The following is a 7,099-nucleotide window of genomic DNA, read 5'->3' as shown; positions in this document are numbered from 1 at the left end:
CTCTAGGCGCACCTCAGAGGGGGGAGCTTTCTCCCCCGTGATGAGTGGAGCTGTGGTTATGTCTCCAGCCTCCCCTCATAGCTAGTGGCCCCAAAACTCACTCGCAGCTCCAGCCTCGTGGGTAGAGTTCCCTGGAGGCCTGGCCGACACCCTGGGAACACAGAGCCAGGGAGGGCCGCAGACTGAGGACATGCGGGGCACAGCTATGGCCCAATGCCCCAGGCTCCTGCACAGCCCCCTCCCCCCCACCCCTGGAACTGGGGAGTGTGAGGCAGGAGAGAGGCAGGAGGGAGGCAGGAGGGAGCTCGCCGAGCTGCGGTGAAAGCCGTGGCTTGGCCCACACCGTGAACCTGGCCAGGCTCAGCATTCTGCGCTGGCTGGCAGGGATTGGACGCTGGCCAAGAACGCCCTCGCCCTCCATGGCCAGAGGCCTCGCTTTCACCTGGGAACCAAAGGTGGCCAGAAAGGGGATGATGTCAGATTCTTTGTGAACCACAGTGGTTGGGGCTATTCTGAGAATTTCTAAGGGCTCTCAGTTCTCACACAAAACAAAGGCTCAAGAGTAACAAAGGCAGCTCAGAGCTGGGGCCGATGGATGGGGTGTTTGCTGGGTGGAGACCAGGGCCGTGGCCGCTGGCAGCACAGCTTTGGCAAAGTGCTTGATCCCTCTGGGTCCTTGTCTTACTTGACACGAGGGGCGAGGACCCCTTCCCCGGCAGAATTCAGGCCCGTCATGACACAGCCGAAGGCGTCCTCATAGAGTCCCTGGCCCACGTGGCTGCTAGCCCTTTATTCTTTTTCCTCAGTCATATCTTCTTCTGCTTGCATTTTGGAATCCTACCTTGCATCTTCCTCCTTACATCTACAGAGCTATTTCCTTGTGCGTACTTAGGGATATGCATTTATTTGTATGTATCTCTGTCATTGATATCCCTTGGTCTATTGCTGTCCATCTGTCCACATATCTACTAGCCCATCTTACATCTAATCTTCTTCCTGAGGTACTCAGAGCTTATTTCCTGGCAGGTAATCAGTGAATCTCAAACTAGACTGATAACACTCCCGGGGATTCTTTAACTCCTCACCTGGAAAACCAGATTAGAAGTTGAGAAAACAGGCAGATGAGAAGTGCTACGTTCTGGTTCAGAGCGATCGTCGCCCAGTCAGGTCGGGCGAGGACTTCCAGGGACGGCGTGTCCGGGCCAGGGCAGCCCTCTCCGTGCTCGGGGAGTCCCGGCAGCCTCTGCACACCGCCCCCTGGGTCCAGGAGTGACCTCTGGTCTCAGGATGGGCGAGGTCACCCGTACTTCAGGAGGCTTAGCTATGGAGACTTACGGCCCACAGGTTGCTCACCTCCTCCTCTACACGGCCACACGCCCTTCTGGAATGTGTCCCAGAAAAACAAAGGGGCGCGTGAATCATGTCTCCAGTGAGTCGGTATAAGGTGTGCGTGCACCGCCTCGGAGTCGTCTGCGTTTGCTGTGTGCGAGCCCAGCGCGCCAGCTGACCTTGTTTTTCATTTTGCAGGTGGAGAATCTGCAGACGCTCAGCAGGGGCCAGCACAGGCCAGAACCCGGGCCTAAGGTTTAGAGTCAGGCGCGTGATGACGCCGATTCCCCGGGTCTTACGGAATTCCCCGTTGACCTGCTGCCCTCCATGTCTGGGTGGAGGGCTTTCTAAGGGCAGAGGACCTTGACTTGTGAATCTGCAACACTAGAGTCAGGCCGTGACCATGCGGGCACCCCACCACATCCCCAGAGCCAAAGGGTGACACCTTGCACACACCTTCCTGCCAGCGATCAACAGCACACCGATAACCACCCAGTAACAGCCATGGGCTGTTGATATTTGCCTCCCTCCCTCCCTCTCCCCCCCGCCCTTAGCAATGCTACAGAAACTTCCAGAGCTCAAGGTACCGAAGACCTCCATCTCATTCGCAAGCGGCATCAGGACCGCAGGCAGGGGACCAAGCTGGGCACTCGCCCGGCACCAGTGAGGGCCGTGTTGCCCGTCCTGGACTCCCGGAAGCTGTCCTGGGGGAGGGACCCCACCGGAGGGTCGGTGCACAGGGTACATGGGGCCAGCAACAGAACGAAGACCAGACGAGGACACACTCTCTACCAAGACCAAATGGCTAGAGATCGCTCCACTGAATAAACAAGCAGGGCAGTGGAGGCTGGCTGGCTGGCTTCCCCTCCAGTGCTGGCCTTCCCACACCTCGGCTCCCGTGCTGGAGAGGAACAGGGGCGGGGGGGGGCCTCTCACCGCAGTCCCCAGCTCCTTCTGAAGCCAGACCCGTGCTCTTCTCCCATCCAGGGGGTGGAGGTTTCGCGTTCGCTCTGGGGCTCCTGTGCCCGGCTCCAAACCCTTTGGCTCCTCCCTGAAGACCCCGTACTTCCACCACATTTTTTTTTGCCCTAGATTTTAACCTCTTTTCTACTGGGAGAAGATGTATCATTCATTCATAGTATGTGTGGATGAAGAAAATAAGAGCCAGTGACTCTTATCTTCAAGGGCAAGACAGACACCGTCCCTATGAACTTCCAGGTCGGCCAGCATGTTGGGAGAAGGCCAGACAGTGTTTTCAGCTTTGTGGGCGGTATCTCTTTCACGACCTCTTGAGTTTGTCGTGGGACCACAAAGCCATCACAGATGATCCAGAAGGAACAAGCCCGGTGCGTTCCCATAAAACTTACAAAAGCCAGGCTGTGGGCCGGATGTGGCCCACGGGCCATAGTTTTCCAGCTACGATCCTGTAGCTTTGCTTCATCCTGCGAAGAACCGGCTACTGTGAAACACCCACAGCTCCCTGAGCGTGGGCCGGTGGGAGCTCAGAGGAATGCATCTAACTGGGAGGGTGCCCCAGACGGCAGCAGCAGGGGCGCCGGGAGCCGCCGGCGGCCGGGAGGGCAACAGGGCAGGTGTTGGGCCTGGAGAACTCCGTGTGGGTGGGGGCAGGGGTCAGGGATGTCCACAGAAGCGAGCTCCCTGAACAGAACCCTAAAATCTGAGCAGGTGTCTTGGGGGGAGGGTGCATGAGGGGAGTTGCTCACGGAGGCACGGAGGTCAGCGGGTCAGCCCAGGAGGGTGAACTTCAGTGGACGGGCACTCGGGGGTGGGTTGAGAGCCCGTGCGCGCACTTGGCGCGTGGCAGGAAGATTGGCACTGGGGAGCCGAAAGGCTGGGGCTCGGTAGGAAGCAGGGAGCAGAGGTCCAGCGGTGCAGGCTGGCTCCCCTGAATCTGAGGAAGGGAGGGGGCTTTGGCCCAGGCCACCCCTCCACTCCCTTGCCTGTGTTAAGGAAGAAATGCTGAACTAGGTGATCAATAAGCTTGTTTGCTTTTCCCAGGGTGCTAGGCCAGGTTGGAGACCTCAAGATTGGGGGTGTGGAGGGGCGGGGAAGGCACAGGGTGAAGTCGGCTGAGATCCCAGAAGCCCCGAGTTTCCAGCACCCGCGGTTGAACGTGGTATTGTGTGTGAACCTCAGCCAGTTGGGTCCAGGTATCGGCTTCCGTGTCCGGCTGTGGCTAGTGGTCTGATGTAGAAAACAAACTAGAGAAAGCAAATACTTTTTCTCTTTTGTCTCTGTGGCAACTTCACACCAGCTCTGAAGCTGCCAAATTGAGGGAGGACACACCCTGCCCCCCCCCCCCCAGCTCCTCTCCCAGGAAGATGCCAGATGTGGGAGGAGGGGAGGGAGCGGCCTTCTCCCAGGCTGCCTGGAGGTCGGGCGGTCGGGTGGGGATCCCCTTCGGCACCCCCACAGGAGTGGGCCCGCTGAGCATCTTCACCGAGGCCTTAGGAAGGAGCAGCAGCAGAGCTCTCACTCCCCTCCAGGCCCCCGAAGGCCGCAGGGCAGGGAGGCTGCCATCTCTTCCCTCCGTGCCTCCCTGTCCAATCCACGGCCGCCTCCGGTGCACCAGGACCGACTCCCACTTTCTCTCTCATCCCCCTAAAAAAACCCATCAAGTGCTGCCTTGTGTTACTGAACAGGACTTTCCGATAAATCATCAATGGTTTCTCTAGCCATGTTCCAGTATTGCATAATCAGGGGTGTGTCTAAAATTTAAATTTCACAGGGTACCCTGTACTTCCTGGGACAGTTTCCCCCTGGCACCAGGAGAGGGACCTGGTCCCTGGTCAGAGCTGGAGCTCGCCCTTGTTTGTGCTGAGCTGCTTGAAACCTGCTCAAACAATGGGTCTGAGGTCAAGCGTCTGCATTTCTGAAGAAGGTGGAAATCGAAGGCTCCCAGAGCCGTGGCTGATGATTGCTCACCAGCGTCTGCGCCCTGTTCTATCCTCCTGGCAGGAAGGCGAGGAATGGCCTGGTCTGGCGCCTCCCCGCTGAACCCATCATTAAGCACCTTCACGTTTCCAGTTTCTTTCCCTGTTCCCTGTAACCATTATGGTTAATCTGTGATTAAACTCTGGAAAACACCTGCTTGAGGCCAGAGCCTGTTTCAGCTCTATAAACAGTAATTTACTCATGGAGCCGGGAAATAAACTGTTCCTACCAGGGACAGGGGCGCCCCCCACTTATAACACAGCTAAGGCCCCACGCTTACAGAACAAAATTCAAACACAATGACTGGCAGGAATTGTGCACGGATATTACCCAAGAGGGCTACAGTGCTCTTGGAGAAGACTCCCCCCCCCCCGCCCCCAGCAGGAGGGCGGGAGGCCAGCTATGAGGCCGAAGCTTCTCCCTCCCTCCCTCCTGGGCTTGTTTCCTCCACCACCTCTGCTGCTACCGCCTCCTCCTTTTCTTGCTTGAACAGAGGATTCGAACTCAGGGCTTTGGGCTCTCACTCAGCTTGCTTGCCATTTGAGCCATGCCGCCAGTGCAGCGTTTTGCTGGTTAATTGGAGAGGGGGTCTCCTGGGCTTGGAGTGTGATCCTCTGGGTCTCCGCTTCTTGAGTAAGCAAGGATTGCTAGAACCCAGGGAGCGCCCAGGCTGCTGACTTGGACTGACGTCCTCAGGCCAAGCCCTTCGGCCCCCAGGGCCCGACTCCGGCTGGACCTGGCAATGTTTCCCAACCCATGGGCCAAGAGCTCAATTTTCTGGCTTAGAGTCAGTCCCGCCTTTGTTTCACTTCTGTGAATTCTGCCTGTGTTTTCCCAGCGCCTTTGACTCCGAGAATAGAACTTGGGTAGACTAACACTCATCTTTGGTGTGAGGGGAGAAAGGCAAACCGCAGACGAAGCGTCTGTGAATGCCTGGCTTCTCACGGCACACAGCATCCACTTAAATACTCCTCTTCAAGGAAAGGAAGCTGGTGACCCGAAGGCGAAGGGGCCGAGTGAACTACAGGGAGCACCGCACCGCACCTCTCCCGGAGCCAAAGCCCCCCCTCCCCCCCCCCGGGCCCCTCTCTCAGCTCCTGCCCCGTGCAGCCCCGATGCCACGGTGAATTCAGAAGCTTCCAGCACCTGTCACGGTGCCCTCCTTCCTGGAAGAGGCGCTGTTGCTTCACCAGGGAAAAGGGAGACACCTTGCGTCGGGTCTCGGGTCTGCCGGAGGTGGCCTCTAGCTGCCCAGGGCCTGCCGCGACCCGTGCTCCCCCCGGGGTCCCGTCCCCGCGCGGCGGTGTCACCCTGCTGGCCAGCCCACTTTACCCGGGAGGACACGGAGGCCCGCGGGAGGCGGAAGGCCTGCGCGGTCCTTTACCGCCCTTCGGCCCTCGTCCTTATGGTGCAGCTCCACGGAGGGAGCGACGGCTCTGGCGCGCGCTCTGACATGCACGCCCACACGCACACGCGTGTGCACGCCCACACCCATGCGCACCCGGGCGCACCCCCCCACCCCACCCCCACCCGGGCCGGGCCCGAGGCCGAGGAGACAAAGCGTCCTTCTGCGCCGTGCCCTGGTGCGCCAGGACGACGGGCTCTGTCTGCAGCCCTGTCTTCCCACGGCCTCTGCCCTCGCTCGCCCACCCCGCCGCTTTCCCGTGCTTCCCGCGTCCCTGAGCCTCCCGACGACGCTCAGCACCGCAGGAATGCCGGCCCCAGGGCTCGCGGGCGCCAGGCCTATCCGGGGTTCGGGTGGGTGGACGCCAGGGTGGACCGGTCCTGGGAAGACTCCAAGCCAACAGCCGCCTTCGAGTAACCTCACGGGAGGTCTGTGAACTTCAGACCTCCCTCCACCCTCGGGCTTCAGAAGAGAAGACGGAGGCCTTGATCGCGTGGTGAACAAAGGACAGGGCTGGTTCTGCGCACAGGAGCAGCTCGGAGAGGTAGAGCCGCCTCCCTGGTGACCCGCCGCACACTCCGCCACCGCGGGCCGTCACCGGGCCTCTGACTCCAGAGGCTCCAGGAAACCCCTGTCCTGATTCAGCGCAGGAGGGGCTCCGAGGAGGACCAGGCCAGAGGGTCAGCACCGTGCTTGCTAGCTGCCCCCAGTCACGTCCAGCCCCCCCCATGACTTGCCCCCCCCCATGGCTTCCACCCGCAGCGTCTGTGTGGAGCTGGGCCTGGGAAGCAGGTGGCTGCTCTCCGCCATCTTGAGAAGACCCCCTAGCTCTCAGCACGGGGCTGCTCAGCCACCGGAGCCGACGCCAGCCTTTGTTTTCCGACAGGTTGAATTTTCATAGGCGGCAGCGGGGTTCAGACGCAGCTCAGGGTATTTGTGGCCATGCCTCTCCCCTCCTGCCAGGCAGTCCCCCCTCTGCCTTCGGGTCTCTGCCTTTCAGAGTCTGGCTTATTTACCTTACAGGACATCTCCTGTTCCAGCCGCGGTGCCCGCCAGTGGCACAATTCTTTGGTTGTTTTTAAATGATGGAATCATACTCCACGCACAGTGTACACAGGCCGCCTTTCCCTCATCTACCTGCTGAGGGGCACAGCTGTGGTGCACAGTGTCATGCCACCTGGCCTGCCCCAGCCTTCCGGCCCCCCTCCTCCCAGCCCCCTCTCCCTCCCAGCCCCCCCCCCGTCCCTCCCAGCCCCCCTCTCCCTCCCAGCTCACCCCTCCCTCCCAGCCCCCCTCTCTCCCAGCCCCCCTCCCAGCCCCCCCAGCCCCCCATCCTTCCCAGCCCTCCCCCTCCCTCCCAGCCCCCCTCCCTCCCAGCTCCCCCTTCCCTCCCAGCCCCCCCTCCCTCCC

The sequence above is a fragment of the Perognathus longimembris genome, chromosome 25 (assembly GCF_023159225.1).
Source record: "Perognathus longimembris pacificus isolate PPM17 chromosome 25, ASM2315922v1, whole genome shotgun sequence".
Lineage (NCBI taxonomy): Eukaryota > Metazoa > Chordata > Mammalia > Rodentia > Heteromyidae > Perognathus > Perognathus longimembris.
The sequence above is the reverse complement of the archived record's forward strand: the minus strand, read 5'-3'. Positions refer to the sequence as shown.